The sequence below is a fragment of the Ranitomeya variabilis genome, chromosome 2 (genome assembly GCF_051348905.1).
Source record: "Ranitomeya variabilis isolate aRanVar5 chromosome 2, aRanVar5.hap1, whole genome shotgun sequence".
Lineage (NCBI taxonomy): Eukaryota > Metazoa > Chordata > Amphibia > Anura > Dendrobatidae > Ranitomeya > Ranitomeya variabilis.
This window is the reverse complement of record NC_135233.1, coordinates 13,254,198-13,275,538: the sequence shown is the minus strand read 5'-3', so window position 1 is coordinate 13,275,538 and position 21,341 is coordinate 13,254,198.

Genomic DNA, 21,341 nt, shown 5'->3' with positions numbered 1-21,341 from the left:
CAGAGTGTATACAGGACACAGACAGAGAGTATACAGGGCACAGACAGAGCGTATACAGGGCACAGACAGAGTGTATACAGGACACAGACAGAGCGTATACAGGGCACAGGCAGACTGTATACAGGGCACAGAGCGTATACAGGACACAGACAGAGCGTATACAGGACACAGACAGAGTGTATACAGGACATATACAAAGTGTATACAGGACACAGACAGAGTGTATACAGGGCACAGAGTGTATACAGGACACAGACAGAGCGTATACAGGACACAGACAGAGTGTATACAGGGCACAGAGTGTATACAGGACACAGACAGAGCGTATACAGGACACAGACAGAGTGTATACAGGGCACAGACAGAGTGTATACAGGGCACAGACAGAGTGTATACAGGACACAGACAGAGCTTATACAGGACACAGACAGAGCGTATACAGGACACAGACAGAGTGTATACAGGGCACAGAGTGTATACAGGACACAGACAGAGCGTATATAGGACACAGACAGAGTGTATACAGGACACAGACAGAGTGTATACAGGGCACAGACAGAGTGTATATAGGGCACAGACAGAGTGTATACAGGACACAGACAGAGTGTATACAGGACACAGAGTGTATACAGGACACAGACAGAGTGTATACAGGACACAGACAGAGCGTATACAGGACACAGACAGAGTGTATACAGGGCACAGACAGAGTGTATACAGGACACAGACAGAGCGTATACAGGACACAGACAGAGTGTATACAGGGCACAGACAGAGTGTATACAGGACACAGACAGACTGTATACAGGGCACAGAGTGTATACAGGGCACAGAGTGTATACAGGACACAGACAGAGCGTATACAGGACACAGACAGAGTGTATACAGGGCACAGACAGACTGTATACAGGGCACAGAGTGTATACAGGTCACAGAGTGTATACAGGACACAGACAGAGCGTATACAGGACACAGACAGAGTGTATACAGGGCACAGACAGAGTGTATACAGGGCACAGACAGAGTGTATACAGGACACAGACAGAGTGTATACAGGACACAGAGTGTATACAGGACACAGACAGAGTGTATACAGGACACAGACAGAGCGTATACAGGACACAGACAGAGTGTATACAGGGCACAGACAGAGTGTATACAGGACACAGACAGAGCGTATACAGGACACAGACAGAGTGTATACAGGGCACAGAGTGTATACAGGACACAGACAGAGCGTATACAGGACACAGACAGAGTGTATACAGGACACAGACAGAGTGTATACAGGGCACAGACAGAGTGTATACAGGACACAGACAGAGCGTATACAGGGCACAGACAGAGTGTATACAGGACACAGACAGAGTGTATACAGGGCACAGACAGAGTGTATACAGGACACAGAAAGAGCGTATACAGGGCACAGACAGAGTGTATACAGGACACAGAGTGTATACAGGACACAGACAGAGCATATACAGGACACAGACAGAGTGTATATAGGGCACAGACAGACTGTATACAGGGCACAGAGTGTATACAGGACACAGACAGAGTGTATACAGGGCACAGACAGAGTGTATACAGGACACAGACAGAGTGTATACAGGACACAGACAGAGTGTATACAGGACACAGAGTGTATACAGGACACAGACAGAGTGTATACAGGGCACAGACAGAGCGTATACAGGACACAGACAGAGCGTATACAGGACACAGACAGAGTGTATACAGGGCACAGACAGAGTGTATACAGGGCACAGACAGAGTGTATACAGGACACAGACAGAGCTTATACAGGACACAGACAGAGCGTATACAGGACACAGACAGAGTGTATACAGGGCACAGAGTGTATACAGGACACAGACAGAGCGTATACAGGACACAGACAGAGTGTATACAGGACACAGACAGAGTGTATACAGGGCACAGACAGACTGTATACAGGGCACAGAGTGTATACAGGACACAGACAGAGAGTATACAGGGCACAGACAGAGCGTATACAGGGCACAGACAGAGTGTATACAGGACACAGACAGAGCGTATACAGGGCACAGGCAGACTGTATACAGGGCACAGAGCGTATACAGGACACAGACAGAGCGTATACAGGACACAGACAGAGTGTATACAGGACATATACAAAGTGTATACAGGACACAGACAGAGTGTATACAGGGCACAGAGTGTATACAGGACACAGACAGAGCGTATACAGGACACAGACAGAGTGTATACAGGGCACAGAGTGTATACAGGACACAGACAGAGCGTATACAGGACACAGACAGAGTGTATACAGGGCACAGACAGAGTGTATACAGGGCACAGACAGAGTGTATACAGGACACAGACAGAGCTTATACAGGACACAGACAGAGCGTATACAGGACACAGACAGAGTGTATACAGGGCACAGAGTGTATACAGGACACAGACAGAGCGTATATAGGACACAGACAGAGTGTATACAGGACACAGACAGAGTGTATACAGGGCACAGACAGAGTGTATACAGGGCACAGACAGAGTGTATACAGGACACAGACAGAGTGTATACAGGACACAGAGTGTATACAGGACACAGACAGAGTGTATACAGGACACAGACAGAGCGTATACAGGACACAGACAGAGTGTATACAGGGCACAGACAGAGTGTATACAGGACACAGACAGAGCGTATACAGGACACAGACAGAGTGTATACAGGGCACAGACAGAGTGTATACAGGACACAGACAGACTGTATACAGGGCACAGAGTGTATACAGGGCACAGAGTGTATACAGGACACAGACAGAGCGTATACAGGACACAGACAGAGTGTATACAGGGCACAGACAGAGTGTATACAGGGCACAGAGTGTATACAGGACACAGACAGAGCGTATACAGGACACAGACAGAGTGTATACAGGGCACAGAGTGTATACAGGACACAGACAGAGCGTATACAGGACACAGACAGAGTGTATACAGGACACAGACAGAGTGTATACAGGGCACAGACAGAGTGTATACAGGACACAGACAGAGCGTATACAGGGCACAGACAGAGTGTATACAGGACACAGACAGAGTGTATACAGGGCACAGACAGAGTGTATACAGGACACAGAAAGAGCGTATACAGGGCACAGACAGAGTGTATACAGGACACAGAGTGTATACAGGACACAGACAGAGCATATACAGGACACAGACAGAGTGTATATAGGGCACAGACAGACTGTATACAGGGCACAGAGTGTATACAGGACACAGACAGAGTGTATACAGGGCACAGACAGAGTGTATACAGGACACAGACAGAGTGTATACAGGACACAGACAGAGTGTATACAGGACACAGAGTGTATACAGGACACAGACAGAGTGTATACAGGGCACAGACAGAGCGTATACAGGACACAGACAGAGCGTATACAGGACACAGACAGAGTGTATACAGGGCACAGACAGAGTGTATACAGGGCACAGACAGAGTGTATACAGGACACAGACAGAGCTTATACAGGACACAGACAGAGCGTATACAGGACACAGACAGAGTGTATACAGGGCACAGAGTGTATACAGGACACAGACAGAGCGTATACAGGACACAGACAGAGTGTATACAGGACACAGACAGAGTGTATACAGGGCACAGACAGACTGTATACAGGGCACAGAGTGTATACAGGACACAGACAGAGAGTATACAGGGCACAGACAGAGCGTATACAGGGCACAGACAGAGTGTATACAGGACACAGACAGAGCGTATACAGGGCACAGGCAGACTGTATACAGGGCACAGAGCGTATACAGGACACAGACAGAGCGTATACAGGACACAGACAGAGTGTATACAGGACATATACAAAGTGTATACAGGACACAGACAGAGTGTATACAGGGCACAGAGTGTATACAGGACACAGACAGAGCGTATACAGGACACAGACAGAGTGTATACAGGGCACAGAGTGTATACAGGACACAGACAGAGCGTATACAGGACACAGACAGAGTGTATACAGGGCACAGACAGAGTGTATACAGGGCACAGACAGAGTGTATACAGGACACAGACAGAGCTTATACAGGACACAGACAGAGCGTATACAGGACACAGACAGAGTGTATACAGGGCACAGAGTGTATACAGGACACAGACAGAGCGTATATAGGACACAGACAGAGTGTATACAGGACACAGACAGAGTGTATACAGGGCACAGACAGAGTGTATACAGGGCACAGACAGAGTGTATACAGGACACAGACAGAGTGTATACAGGACACAGAGTGTATACAGGACACAGACAGAGTGTATACAGGACACAGACAGAGCGTATACAGGACACAGACAGAGTGTATACAGGGCACAGACAGAGTGTATACAGGACACAGACAGAGCGTATACAGGACACAGACAGAGTGTATACAGGGCACAGACAGAGTGTATACAGGACACAGACAGACTGTATACAGGGCACAGAGTGTATACAGGGCACAGAGTGTATACAGGACACAGACAGAGCGTATACAGGACACAGACAGAGTGTATACAGGGCACAGACAGACTGTATACAGGGCACAGAGTGTATACAGGTCACAGAGTGTATACAGGACACAGACAGAGCGTATACAGGACACAGACAGAGTGTATACAGGGCACAGACAGAGTGTATACAGGGCACAGACAGAGTGTATACAGGACACAGACAGAGTGTATACAGGACACAGAGTGTATACAGGACACAGACAGAGTGTATACAGGACACAGACAGAGCGTATACAGGACACAGACAGAGTGTATACAGGGCACAGACAGAGTGTATACAGGACACAGACAGAGCGTATACAGGACACAGACAGAGTGTATACAGGGCACAGAGTGTATACAGGACACAGACAGAGCATATACAGGACACAGACAGAGTGTATACAGGGCACAGACAGAGTGTATACAGGACACAGACAGAGTGTATACAGGGCACAGACAGACTGTATACAGGGCACAGAGTGTATACAGGACACAGACAGAGCGTATACAGGACACAGACAGAGTGTATACAGGACACAGACAGAGTGTATACAGGGCACAGACAGAGTGTATACAGGACACAGACAGAGCGTATACAGGGCACAGACAGAGTGTATACAGGACACAGACAGAGTGTATACAGGGCACAGACAGAGTGTATACAGGACACAGAAAGAGCGTATACAGGGCACAGACAGAGTGTATACAGGACACAGAGTGTATACAGGACACAGACAGAGCATATACAGGACACAGACAGAGTGTATATAGGGCACAGACAGACTGTATACAGGGCACAGAGTGTATACAGGACACAGACAGAGTGTATACAGGGCACAGACAGAGTGTATACAGGACACAGACAGAGTGTATACAGGGCACAGACAGAGTGTATACAGGACACAGACAGAGCGTATACAGGACACAGACAGAGTGTATACAGGACACAGACAGAGTGTATACAGGGCACAGACAGAGTGTATACAGGACACAGAAAGAGCGTATACAGGGCACAGACAGAGTGTATACAGGACACAGAGTGTATACAGGACACAGACAGAGCATATACAGGACACAGACAGAGTGTATATAGGGCACAGACAGAGTGTATACAGGACACAGACAGAGTGTATACAGGGCACAGACAGACTGTATACAGGGCACAGAATGTATACAGGACACAGACAGAGCGTATACAGGACACAGACAGAGTGTATACAGGGCACAGACAGACTGTATACAGGGCACAGAGTGTATACAGGACACAGACAGAGTGTATACAGGGCACAGACAGGGTGTATACAGGACACAGACAGAGTGTATACAGGACACAGACAGAGCGTATACAGGACACAGACAGAGTGTATACAGGACACAGACAGAGTGTATACAGGGCACAGACAGAGTGTATACAGGACACAGACAGAGCGTATACAGGGCACAGGCAGAGTGTATACAGGACACAGACAGAGTGTATACAGGACACAGACAGAGTGTATACAGGGCACAGACAGAGTGTATACAGGACACAGACAGAGCGTATACAGGGCACAGAGTGTATACAGGGCACAGACAGAGTGTATACAGGACACAGACAGAGCGTATACAGGGCACAGACAGACTGTATACAGGGCACAGAGTGTATACAGGGCACAGACAGAGTGTATACAGGGCACAGAGTGTATACAGGACACAGACAGAGTGTATACAGGACACAGACAGAGCGTATACAGGGCACAGACAGAGTGTATACAGGACACAGAGTGTATACAGGACACAGACAGAGCGTATACATGACACAGACAGAGTGTATACAGGGCACAGAGTGTATACAGGGCACAGAGCGTATACATGACACAGACAGAGTGTATACAGGGCACAGAGTGTATACAGGACACAGACAGAGCGTATACAGGACACAGACAGAGCGTATACAGGACACAGACAGAGCGTATACAGGGCACAGACAGAGTGTATACAGGACACAGACAGAGTGTATACAGGACACAGACAGAGTGTATACAGGGCACAGACAGGGTGTATACAGGGTACAGAGTGTATACAGGGCATATACTGAGTGTATACAGGGCACAGTGCGTATATAGGGCACAGAGTGTATACAGGGCATATACTGAGTGTATACAGGGCACAGAGCGTATGCAGGGCACAGAGTGTATACAGGGCACAGTGTATACAGGGCATATACTGAGTGTATACAGGGCACAGACAGAGTGTATACAGGGCACAGAGTGTATTCAGGGCATATACTGAGTGTATACAGGACACAGAGTGTATACAGAGCACAGAGTGTATACAGAGCACTGAGTGTATACAGGGAACAGAGTGTATACAGGACACAGACAGAGCGTATACAGGACACAGACAGAGCGTATACAGGGCACAGACAGAGCGTATACAGGACACAGACAGAGTGTATACAGGACACAGACAGAGTGTATACAGGGCACAGACAGAGTGTATACAGGGCACAGACAGGGTGTATACAGGGTACAGAGTGTATACAGGGCATATACTGAGTGTATACAGGGCACAGTGCGTATATAGGGCACAGAGTGTATACAGGGCATATACTGAGTGTATACAGGGCACAGAGCGTATGCAGGGCACAGAGTGTATACAGGGCACAGTGTATACAGGGCATATACTGAGTGTATACAGGGCACAGACAGAGTGTATACAGGGCACAGACAGAGTGTATACAGGGCACAGACAGGGTGTATACAGGGTACAGAGTGTATACAGGGCATATACTGAGTGTATACAGGGCACAGTGCGTATATAGGGCACAGAGTGTATACAGGGCACAGTGTATACAGGGTGTCAGGATCACACTCAGTCGGAGCAGCCTTTGGAAGTGGGGAATCACCAGAAATAATACACAAGACACGTCTTGTATAGTGTATCACTGGGAAGTCTCTGAAGCACGCCTGCCTTCAAGGTGCTATCCCTTCTTTATATAGTTGTATCGGTAGGTTCAGTGGTTATACAAGTTTTGCATGTTTAAACAAAGAGACAAAACAGGAAAGAAAGAAAAAACAGTTTCGTGGGCGGCAGTTTCACAACAAACAGTACAAAGGCAATTCCACAGACAAGAAAAACAGGATTTCATACTATAGCTAAAATGTCCTTGAATGGACAGGTCAATATTTATCACAAATTCTTTTTTGTGGTTCATTGAGGTAACCATTTTTGTTCTGCTCTTCACAAGGGCATATACTGAGTGTATACAGGGCACAGAGTGTATAGACAAAGAAAAAAAAATAATGAAAACCAGCTCACCTGCTAGGCATGTGTTGTGGGGAAGCGCGGATAACGTGCAGTCATCACGTGGAGCAATAGGGCAAAACAGGAGAAAAATCCAGCTTCCAAAGATAATCAAATTTATTGAAGATAAAATGCAAAGTCCAAAAACATGGTTCACAGGAGAATGTGTAGCAGCAGTTTCGAACAGTATGTTCTTTTTCAAAGCAAAAAAAGAAAAAGAACATACTGTTCGAAACGCGTAGCCTGCTGCTACACATTCTCCTGTGAACCATGTTTTTGGACTTTGCATTTTATCTTCAATAAATTTGATTATCTTTGGAAGCTGGATTTTTCTCCTGTTTTGCCCCACAGAGTGTATACATGGCTCAGAGTGTATACAGGGCACCGAGTATATACAGGGCATATACTGAGTGTATACAGGGCTCAGAGTGTATAGAGGGCACAGAGTGTATACAGGTCACAGACAGAGTGTATACATGGCACAGAGTGTATTCAGGGCATATACTGAGTGTATACAGGGCACAGACAGAGTGTATACAGAGCACAGAGTGTATACAGGGCACAGAGTGTATTCAGGGCATATACTGAGTGTATACAGGGCATAGACAGAGTGTATACAGAGCACTGAGTGTATACAGGGAACAGAGTGTATACAGGGCACAGACAGAGCATATACAGGACATAGACGGAGTGTATAGAGGGCACAGACAGAGTGTATACAGAGCACAGAGTGTATACATGGCACAGAGTGTATTCAGGGCATATACTGAGTGTATACAGAGCACAGAGTGTATACAGAGCACAGAGTGTATACAGAGCACTGAGTGTATACAGGGAACAGAGTGTATACAGGGCACAGACAGAGCATATACAGGACACAGACGGAGTGTATAGAGGGCACAGACAGAGTGTATACAGAGCACAGAGTGTATACAGGGCACAGAGTGTATACAGGGCACAGAGTGTATTCATGGCATATACTGAGTGTATACAGGCATAGTGTATACAGGGCACAGAGTGTATACAGGGCATATACTGAGTGTATACAGGGCATAGACAGAGTGTATACATGGCACAGAGTGTATTCAGGGCATATACTGAGTGTATACAGAGCACAGAGTGTATACATGGCATATACTGAGTGTATACAGGCACAGTGTATACGGGGCACAGAGTGTATACAGGGCATAGAGTGTATACAGGACATATACCGAGTATATACAGGGCACATACAGAGTGTATACATGGCACAGAGTGTATTCAGGGCATATAATGAGTGTATACAGGGCACAGAGTGTATACAGGACATATACTGAGTGTATAGAGGGCACAGACAGAGTGTATACAGAGCACAGAGTGTATACAGGGCACAGAGTGTATACATGGCACAGAGTGTATTCAAGGCATATACTGAGTGCATACAGGCATAGTGTATACAGGGCACAGAGTGTATACAGGACATATACTGAGTGTATAGAGGGCACAGACAGAGTGTATACAGAGCACAGAGTGTATACAGGGCACAGAGTGTATACATGGCATATACTGAGTGTATACAGGGCATAGACAGAGTGTATACAGAGCACAGAGTGTATACAGGGCACAGAGTGTATTCAGGGCATATACTGAGTGCATACAGAGCACAGAGTGTATACAGGGCACAGAGTGTATACAGAGCATATACTGAGTGTATACAGGGCATAGACAGAGTGTATACATGGCACAGAGTGTATTCAGGGCATATACTGAGTGTATACAGGGACAGTGTATACGGGGCACAGAGTGTATACAGGACATATACTGAGTGTATAGAGGGCACAGACAGAGTGTATACAGGGCACAGAGTGTATTCAGGGCATATACTGAGTGTATACAGGGCATAGACAGAGTGTATACAGAGCACAGAGTGTATACAGGGCACAGAGTGTATTCAGGGCATATACTGAGTGCATACAGAGCACAGAGTGTATACAGGGCACAGAGTGTATACAGGGCATATACTGAGTGTATACAGGGCATAGACAGAGTGTATACATGGCACAGAGTGTATTCAGGGCATATACTGAGTGTATACAGGGACAGTGTATACGGGGCACAGAGTGTATACAGGGCATATACTGAGTGTATAGAGGGCACAGACAGAGTGTATACAGGGCACAGAGTGTATTCAGGGCATATACTGAGTGTATACAGGGCATAGACAGAGTGTATACAGAGCACAGAGTGTATACAGGGCACAGAGTGTATTCAGGGCATATACTGAGTGCATACAGAGCACAGAGTGTATACAGGGCACAGAGTGTATACAGGGCATATACTGAGTGTATACAGGGCATAGACAGAGTGTATACATGGCACAGAGTGTATTCAGGGCATATACTGAGTGTATACAGAGCACAGAGTGTATACAGGGCATAGAGTGTATACAGGACATATACCGAGTATATACAGGGCACAGACAGAGTGTATACATGGCACAGAGTGTATTCAGGGCATATACTGAGTGTATACAGGGACAGTGTATACAGAGCACAGAGTGTATACAGGGCACAGAGTGTATACAGGACATATACTGAGTGTATACAGGGCACAGACAGGCCTATAGCATCTGTTTGTGTTAGTTTTGAGTGGTCATTAGCGGACAGTAAATAATATGGAGGATTGTGCGCTGATTAATTAGGTGTGTGACGATCCCCCTGAGTTTGCTCCCAGTGTCAGCACGGATGGAGGCGCCATCTGTTTTCTGGCTCACCGGACGCTCGGCTGTGGCTGAATCTGCTGACCCAGGTTACATTTTCTTCAGTTATGAAGTGTGTGAACGTCAGCAGCTTGAAGCAGTGAGCCAGCGCCGCCACGCAGTGCAGAAACTAGCCAACACTGAGCATAAAAAGCCAAGGGGAAGCCAGGGCACAGCTCTTAAAGGAACACTCCAGGCAAAGCTGATACCCTGTGCTTCACCCAGCGCAGGGACCGAGCGAGGAGCATGACCCAGAGATCATCTAGGATCACCAGAGCTTCCACAATCCACAGCAGTCTAATAGTGACATTATGGTTGCAGCTTTAGATGTGATTGGAACATTCGACAGGATGTATCTTAAGAACATTGCAAGAGGTGACAAGTAGAGATGGGTGGTGATCAGATGCGGTGTTTGCGGCGCTGTCATGCACATGACAGCGCGACAAACACAAGGTGTTCGGGGACTGGACCTGAAAAGTAGCACAGACTTCCTGGTGTAGTCCATGTTTGGTGTCTGTGCCCAAGCAGTAGGTGTTCGGTACGGACACCAAACTTCACTGTTTGGGCTTGGACACCAAACGTGGACTACACCAGGAAGTCCGTGTTACTTTTCGGGTCCAGTCCCCCGAACACCTGTTTACTGTTCTGGTAGCCGCAACCAAACTTTTTTAACTGTTTGGCCGAACCCGCTTGACCCGAACATCCAGGTGTCTGCCCATCTCTAGTGACAAGAGAAGCATTCACAGACTTACTGATGATGCATGAAGTTATTGCATTGCACAGGGAGGTCTCCGTGTGTAATGGGACGTTCAGTAGGTTCATATTCTACATTACAGTCATGGACAAAAGTTTTGAGACTGACACAAATTTGTTTTTCACAAAGTTTGCTGCCTCAGCTTTTATAGTGGCAGTTTACATTAACTCTAGATTGCTATAAAGAGTGATCAAATAAATTGCACAAAACTGCAAAGTCATTGCCATGAAAATTAACTCAATCACAAAACCTCTATTTCCACTGATTTTCAGCCTTGAGACAAAATGATCGCATCATTTCAAGAATCTTCTCATTAGTTCATGAGAAAGTAATAAGGAGGACAAGACAGCTGAGATCACTTTGTCATGGTGATTGAGTTATTAGATCAGACTGGAGGCTTTAAAAGAGGGCTTGTTCTTGAAATCATGGTGTCCTATTAAACCCGGTTACATCCAAGGAAACGTGTGCAGTCTTCATGACTTTGAATCCAATGGGCTTTACAGTTAAGGACATTGCTGCTTGTAAGATTGCCCCTGAGTCAACCATTCATCATTACATCAAGAATTTCAGACTTCAAAGAGAGAGAGAGAGATTGAATAATTGTGAATAAAGCTAGAGGGGACCCTAGAAAGTCCAGCAAGTGCCAAGCCTGACTCCTACATAGCTGTGGGATTGGTTCAGGCTTCAGCCCCAGTGCAGAGCTTGCTCCGGATGGGCAGCAGGCAGGTGTCAGTGCATCTGCACATATAGTGAGGTGAAGGCTTTTAGAGATTGGCTATTAAGGGCGGTAAGGAAGCCATGTCTCACATAAAAACCATCAAGGACAGTCTACAGGAAGGATGTAATTTTCTCAGAGGAAGCCCCTTGTGATTGGCTAGCCGCAATGTGCACACATAAAATTAGAAAAAAAAAGTGACTGTTTACATGAACGCGGCGCCTCTGAGCTCTGCAAACCCCCTCCCCTCACCAAACACGTGGCAACCGCTCATAATACACCACCATTATCGTTGCTAAAGTGCTCAAAATACTTTTGTGGCAATGCAAATATTTTCCTGCACTTTTTACCGAACGTTACCGATTTTTTATGATTTTATATAAAATTTTCTTTGTGTTTCCGATCATGAATCTGAATGTGCCATATTCGTGCCGAATTTATGTTTAGCGATCGTTTTCCGAACAAATTCGCTCATCACTACCCATGACCAAATCTTATAGAGGCCCCTAAGGATGTGTAAAGTAGCTTTACTGTAGTCTGTCCAGACATTCTGTGGACCATGAATCTTGTGCTGATGTATTTTGTGGACCATGAATCTTGTGCTGATGTATTTTATGGACCATGAATCTTGTGCTGATGCATTTTGTGGACCATGAATCTTGTGCTGACGCATTTTGTGGACCATGAATTGTTATGCCGCCTAATACGCCGCTTCATACTTACCTTTCCGGTCGGCGCGCTCCCGACGCTCCTCCTCACTCCTCTCCATCTGGATTCTCTGGTGCTCTTCCCTTCAGCGACCCGCGCATGCACAGACTTGCTCCTCTCACCGCTGGGGCTTCTGGGAGGTCGTGACCTGGTGGCTCCGCCCCCAATATGGCGGCACCCGTCGGGTACTTCTCCCCTGCATCTCTCCAGGTAAGACGCCTTTGCGTCTATTGCTTTCGCCGGCTTCTTGCTGGCATCTCCTTAGGTTCTTTGGCTCCAGTCTCTGCTCCGCACGCTTTGACTCAGATTTGGCTCGTTACTTATTGTCATTTTTCTGCCGTCCCTGTCAGTCCTGTGTTCCTGCCATCCCTGCCTGTCCTGTGTTCCTGCCATCCCTGCCAGTCCTGTGTTCCTGCCGTCTCCGCCAGTCCTGTGTTCCTGCCGTCCCTGCCAGTCCTGTGTTCCTGCCATCCCTGCCAGTCCTGTGTTCCTGCCGTCCCTGCCAGTCCTGTGTTCCTGCCATCCCTGCCAGTCCTGTGTTCCTGCTGTACCTGCCAGTCCTGTGTTCCTGCCGTCTCCACCAGTCCTGTGTTCCTGCCATCCCTGCCAGTCCTGTGTTCCTGCCGCCTCCGCCAGTCCTGTGTTCCTGCCGTCCCTGCCAGTCCTGTGTTCCTGCCATCCCTGCCAGTCCTGTGTTCCTGCCGTCTCCACCAGTCCTGTGTTCCTGCCATATCTGCCAGTCCTGTGTTCCTGCCATCCCTGCCAGTCCTGTGTTCCTGCCATCCCTGCCAGTCCTGTGTTCCTGCTGTACCTGCCAGTCCTGTGTTCCTGCCGTCCCTACCAGTCCTGTGTTCCTGCCGTCTCTGCCAGTCCTGTGTTCCTGCCGTTCCTGCCAGTCCGGTGTTCCTGTTGTTCCCCGTCTATCGTGTGTCTCCACCATACCGGTCAGTACTGTGTCTTGCCGTCCCTTCCTGTCCGGTGCCTTCTCCGTTCTGGTCTCCTCTGTGGTCCCGTCTCACTCCTGTCCTCAGTACCATCTTTGGCCCAGCCCTCAGTTGTCCCTTTGGCTCCGGCAGTTGAGGCTCCAACCTCCTTGGGCCTGTCCCAAACACTCCCTGTATAGGGGGTGGCACTATCTGGTCCGCACGCCCTTGGGGGCCATGAATCTTGTGCTGATGCATTTTGTGGACCATGAATCTTGTGTTGACGTATTTTGTGGACCATGAATCTTGTGCTGACGCATTTTGTGGACCATGAATCTTGTGCTGACGCATTTTGTGGACCATGAATCTTGTGCTGATGCATTTTGTGGACCATGAATCCTCTGCTGATGCATTTTGTGGACCATGAATCTTGTGCTAATGCATTTTGTGGACCATGAATCTTGTGCTGATACATTTTGGGGACCATGAATCTTGTGCTGACTCACTTTGTGGACCATGGATGTTGAGATCAAGCATTTTTTGGAAGCTGAGAAGTAGAGGATGAGGGTGAATTTCTGAAATGCGGCTCTGAAGCACTGGTCTAAGCGCCACCTCTACTGCTCATTCAGGTACTTTTCCACATGGTGCCCCTCCTGGAGCTACCGCTGAATCTCATATGCCAGGTGCATTGTGGGGGATCATTTACTGACATTTCTCACTAATCAGAAGATAAATGTTCGGATTATTTCCCTTTTACTGGAATTAAGTGATCCACAAACACAACCTTTGCCTGCGCGCCAGGCTGACCTCCGAAAGCCGCATTGTCAGTGATGGAGGCTCCATGAGGTCGGGTTTACGAGATTAATGAGTTTGGAGTAAACGTCTAATGCTCTTCAATCAGCGCCATTTTCTCGCCTCGCGCTGCCGATACCTCTCATCTAATGAACCATATGTTACTCCGCTGGTGACATTTCCAGAGCCGCGTCCTCCTGAGCAGGGACAATAACTGATTAAGACGCCGCTTCTCATCTCAATCCATTTATGAATATTGGATCTCACTTCCATTTACCGTCGCTGGCGTCACTTTCTGGCAGCCGCGGGATCATCTTACCCTGCGTTTCCTCATTACGCCCAATGTCCAGATTCATGTCACCCCCTAATTGAATCAAGGGACAATCACAGAAGTGATTATCAGCAAGATATAAGGTCCAGGAAAGCAGTGACGACCAACAGAGCGCTGTAACTCAGATTTACCATTCAGGGGCCTAGGAAAGTTGGGTGACACAAGGCTGAATACCTGAAAGCTGGATCAGAAGCCACCTAACTTTCCCAGGAGAAGATATATCTACTGTAGAACATTTCCCATTTCTCATATTTACTGGTGCTGGAGAGCTGGAGCGGCTGCTGTGCCAGGACGTTATTTACTGGACTAATAAACCTTCCGTAATTCCATTAACCTTTCCTGATATTTCTGCTATTTACCAATTTTACTTTGATGGATAAAATGTCACACGATTTACTGATCATCTGTCGCTGAAACCAGCGGAAAACTCCAGAAATCAAACAGATATTCACATTTTGGGTGAGTTGTCGGAATAAATAGCTAATTTACAGAGTGTTCTCCTCCATTTCTACCGAGAGAGCTCTCCCCATACTGCAGAAAGTGAGAGATCTGCCGCTCATCTGTCTATCTGTTATGATTTGCTTATATAGCGCCACCATATTCTGCAGCACTTTACAATTATTATCATTGCTGACTCACAATCTAATTTCCCTATCAGTATGTCTTTGGAGTGTGGGAGGAAACCCACAAAACACGGGGAGAACATACAGACTCCTGCTAACCACTGAGCTACCATGCTGCCCTATACATAGCACAGGGCAGGGGCGTAACTACCGCGGTCGCAGCGGTCGCCATTGCGACCGGGCCCCGCAGGTCAGGGGCCCCGGGCCGGCAGGTCTGAGCAGGGCCAGGCTGGCCATCGGGCACTTCTGGCAAATGCCAGAAGAGCCGATGCCAGTAGTGGGCCGCTGCACTGTTCCTCCCCCGGAACCCCCCCAGTGCCGCCGCCGCCGCCGCATTTAACTATACCGGCGTCTATGACACCGGTATAGTTCAATGCAATGATGGGAGGAGAGAGCGTCACCTGACGCTCCCTCTCCCATCATTCCCCGCTCTGCCTCTGACAGTACACTGCGGGTGCGCGATGACGTCATATCATCGCGCACCTGCAGTGTCCTGGGCAGACTTCAGCCGCCAGGAGCAGCGCGGGCAAAAGGAAAGGTGAGGAGAGTTTTTTTTTTTTTTTTTTTCTTTTTAACCGGACTGTGGGGCCATTATCGGGGGGGGGGGGGGGGGATGAGATGTGGGCTGTGCTCTATATACCCCTGTGCGGGCTCTGCTGTATATACCCCTGTGGGGACTCTGCTGTATATATCCCTGTGCGGGCTCTGCTGTATATATCCCTGTGCGGGCTCTGCTGTATATACCACTGTGCGGGCTCTGCTGTATATACCCCTGTGCGGGCTGTGCTCTATATACCACTGTGCGGGCTCTGCTGTATATACCCCTGTGCGGGCTGTGCTCTATATATCCCTGTGCGGGCTCTGCTGTATATACCCCTGTGGGGACTCTGCTGTATATATCCCTGTGCGGGCTCTGCTGTATATATCCCTGTGCGGGCTCTGCTGTATATACCACTGTGCGGGCTCTGCTGTATATACCCCTGTGTGGGCTGTGCTGTATATACCCCTGTGCGGGCTGTGCTCTATATACCCCTGTGCGGGCTCTGCTGTATATACCACTGTGCGGGCTCTGCTGTATATACCCCTGTGCGGGCTGTGCTCTATATACCCCTGTGCTGGCTGTGCTGTATATACCCCTGTGGGGACTCTGCTGTATATATCCCTGTGCGGGCTCTGCTGTATATATCCCTGTGCGGGCTCTGCTGTATATACCACTGTGCGGGCTCTGCTGTATATACCCCTGTGTGGGCTGTGCTGTATATACCCCTGTGCGGGCTGTGCTCTATATACCCCTGTGCGGGCTCTGCTGTATATACCACTGTGCGGGCTCTGCTGTATATACCACTGTGCGGGCTGTGCTGTATATACCCCTGTGCGGGCTGTGCTCTATATACCCCTGTGCGGGCTCTGCTGTATATACCACTGTGCGGGCTCTGCTGTATATACCACTGTGCGGGCTCTGCTGTATATAACACTGTGCGGGCTGTGCTCTATATACCACTGTGCGGGCTGTGCTGTATATACCACTGTGCGGGCTGTGCTGTATATACCACTGTGCGGGCTCTGCTGTATATACCACTGTGCGGGCTGTGCTGGATATACCACTGTGCGGGCTGTGCTGTATATACCACTGTGCGGGCTGTGCTGTATATACCACTGTGCGGGCTGTGCTGTATATACCACTGTGCGGGCTCTGCTGTATATAACACTGTGCGGGCTGTGCTCTATATACCACTGTGCGGGCTCTGCTGTATATAACACTGTGCGGGCTGTGCTGTATATACCACTGTGCGGGCTGTGCTCTATATACCACTGTGCAGGCTCTGCTGTATATAACACTGTGCGGGCTGTGCTCTATATACCACTGTGTGGGCTGTGCTCTATATACCACTGTGCGGGCTGTGCTCTATATACCACTGTGCGGGCTGTGCTCTATATACCACTGCGGGCTGTGCTCTATATACCACTGTGCGGGCTGTGCTGTATATACCACTGTGCGGGCTGTGCTGTATATACCACTGTGCGGGCTCTGCTGTATATAACACTGTGCGGGCTGTGCTCTATATACCACTGTGCGGGCTCTGCTGTATATAACACTGTGCGGGCTGTGCTGTATATACCACTGTGCGGGCTGTGCTCTATATACCACTGTGCAGGCTCTGCTGTATATACCCCTGTGCGGGCTGTGCTCTATATACCACTGTGCGGGCTGTGCTCTATATACCACTGTGCGGGCTGTGCTCTATATACCACTGTGCGGGCTGTGCTCTATATACCACTGCGGGCTGTGCTCTATATACCACTGTGCGGTCTGTGCTGTATATACCACTGTGCGGGCTCTGCTGTATATACCACTGTGCGGGCTGTGCTGTATATACCACTGTGCGGGCTGTGCTGTATATACCACTGTGCGGGCTGTGCTGTATATACCACTGTGCGGGCTCTGCTGTATATACCACTGTGCGGGCTGTGCTGTATATACCACTGTGCGGGCTGTGCTGTATATACCACTGTGCGGGCTGTGCTGTATATACCACTGTGCGGGCTGTGCTCTATATATCCCTGTGCGGGCTCTGCTGTATATACCACTGTGCGGGCTGTGCTCTATATACCACTGTGCGGGCTGTGCTCTATATACCACTGTGCGGGCTGTGCTCTATATACCACTGCGGGCTGTGCTCTATATACCACTGTGCGGGCTGTGCTGTACATACCACTGTGCGGGCTCTGCTGTATATATCCCTGTGCGGGCTCTGCTGTATATACCACTGTGCGGGCTGTGCTCTATATACCACTGTGCGGGCTGTGCTCTATATACCACTGTGCGGGCTGTGCTCTATATACCACTGCGGGCTGTGCTCTATATACCACTGTGCGGGCTGTGCTGTATATACCACTGTGCGGGCTCTGCTGTATATACCACTGTGCGGGCTGTGCTGTATATACCACTGTGCGGGCTGTGCTGGATATACCACTGTGCGGTCTGTGCTGGATATACCACTGTGCGGTCTGTGCTGGATATACCACTGTGCGGTCTGTGCTGGATATACCACTGTGCGGGCTGTGCTGGATATACCACTGTGCGGGCTGTGCTGGATATACCACTGTGTGGGCTGTGCTGGCACCCAACACCATGTTGCAGTGCAGGAGATTCCTGCAACAGTCCGAGGCGTATCTAGGGGAAGCGGGGCGGGGGAAGGTGGGGGGGTTGTGGGGGCGGGGGAAGGTGGGGGGGGGGGGTAGGGGGGGGTAGGGGGGGGTAGGGGGGGGCCCCATTTGGAAGTTCGCACCGGGGCCCATAACTTTGTAGTTACGCCACTGGCACAGGGCTAACCACTGAGCCACCTTGCTGCCCATTTATCTACAGTGATGTGAAAGTGTTCGCCCCCTTCCTGATTTCCTATTTTTTCGCATGTTTCTCACACTTAAATGTTCCGATCATCAAACATATGTCAATATTAGAGAAAGATAACACAAGTAATCACAGAATGCAGTTTATAACTTAAGGTCTTTAGTAAAAAAGAAATCCAAACCTACAGGGCCCTGTGTGAAAAATTGATTTCCCCTTAGCCCTTATTTACTGTCTGGGCCGCCATTAGCAGCAACAACTGCAATCAAGCATTTGCGATAACTGGCAATGAATCTTTTACGCTCTGGAGGGATTTTGGCCACACATCGTTGCAGAATTGTTGTAATTCAGCCATATTGGAGGATTTCCGGGCATGAACCTCATTTTAAGGTCATGCCTCATATTAGTGATAAGTGAGTATACTCGTTGCTGGGGTTTTCCTGAGCACGCTTGGGTGGTCCCCAAGTATTTGTGACTGCTCGGAGATTTAGTTTTTGTTGACGCAGTAGCATGATTTACGGCTGTTAGCCAGCCTGAGTACATGTGGGGGTTGCCTGGTTGCTAGGGAATCCCCACATGTAATCAAGCTGCCTAGCAGCTATAAATCATGCAGCTGAGGCAACGAAAACTAAATCTCCGAGTACTTACAAATACTCGGAGACCACCCGAGCGTGCTTGGGAAAACCGGAGCACTGAGTACACTCGCTCATCACTACACAGCATCTCAATCGGATTAAGGTCAGGACTTTGACTAGGCCACTCCAAAGTCTTAATTTTGTTTTTCTTAAGCCATTCAGATATGGACTTGCTGGTGTGTTTTGGGTCATTGTCCTGCTGCATAACCTAAGTGCGCTTCAGCTTGAGGTCACAAACAGATGGCCGGACATTCTCCTTCAGGACTTTTTGGCAGACAGCAGACTGCAGTCCTGAAGCAGCAAAAAAGCCCCAGATCATCACCCTACCACCACCATATTTTACTGTTGGTATGATGTTCCTTTTCTGAAATGCTGTTACTTCTACTCCAGATGTAATGGGACATACACCTTCCAAAAAGTTTAACTATTGTCTCATGAGTCCACAGAGTATTCTCTCAAGAGTCTTGGGGATCATCAAGATGTTTTCTGGAAAAAACAGTGGTTTTTGTCTTGGAATTCTGCCATGCGGCCATTTTGCCCAGTCTATTTCTTATGGTGGAGTCGTGAACCTTAACTGAGGCAAGTGAGGCCTGCAGTTCTTTAGATGTTGTTGTGGGGTCTTTTGTGACCTCTTGGATAAGTCATTGCTGCGCTCTTGGGGTAATTTTGGTTAGCTGGACACTCCTGGGAAGGTTCACCACTGTTCCATGTTTTCACCATTTGTGGGTAATGGCTCTCACTGTGGTTCACTGGAGTCCCAAAGCTTTAGAAATGGCTTTATAACCTTTTCCAGACTGATATATCTTTCGGTCTACTTCACTTTGTCAGGCAGGTCCTATTTACTGTAAGTGATTTCTTGATTGAGAACAGGTCTGGCAGTAATCAGACCTATGTGTACCTAGGGAACATGTGATAATCCACAGTTAATTTATGTTTTAAGTGGGAAGGGGAGAATTACTTTTTCACACAGGACCCTGTAGGTTTGGATTTCTTTTTCCCTTACTAATAAAGATTTCATTTATAAACTGCATTTTGTGTTACTTGTGTTTTCTTTGTCTAATATTTACATTTGTTTGTTGACCTGAAATATTTAAGTGTGAGAAACATGCAAACGAATAGGAAATGAGGGACTGGGGCAAACACTTTTTCACACCACTCTATCTGTCATCTATCTATCTATCTATCTATCTATCTATCTATCTATCTATCTATCTATCTATCTATTTATCTATCTATCTATGTATCTATCTATTATCTATCTATTAATCTATCTATTATCTATAATCTATCTATAATCTATCATCTATCTGTTATCTATCTATCTATCTATCTATCTATCTATCTATCTATCTATCTATCTATCTATCTATCTATCTATCTATCTATCTATCGTTAGAGCAGGATTTATATTTATCTATCCTGACTCTATTGTGGATATTATACATATATTCTCTTCTGCTTTCCAAGATGGAGCTTGAGCCAGTATCTGTCTGCGAGATAACAGAGGTCCCTCAGGAATGTCTTTGTCTAACAGACACAGGCTATGAGCACATGTTGCGGATTCGGCTTAGGAATTTCTGGTGCGGATTCTGTCTCTCCTGGCAGAAAACGCACCTGCGGTTTTTTGTGCGGTTCCGCAGCGTTTTTTTGTGCGTTTTTGCACAATTTGCGGCGTTTTTTACCCCTGCGGTTTTCTATAATGGAGTGGGTTCAAAAACGTTGCAGATTCACAAAAAAGAATTGACATGCTATTTCTTTAAACCCACAGCGTTTCCGCAGCGGATTTTCCGCAAAGTGTGCACAGCATTTTTTTTCTCATTGATTTACATTGTACTGTAAATCAATTGCGGATCTGCAGCGTTTCTGCACTGCAAAAAACGCTGCGGATCCGCAGAGAATCCACAACGTGTGCACATACCCTTAGAGAAAACATAGAAAAG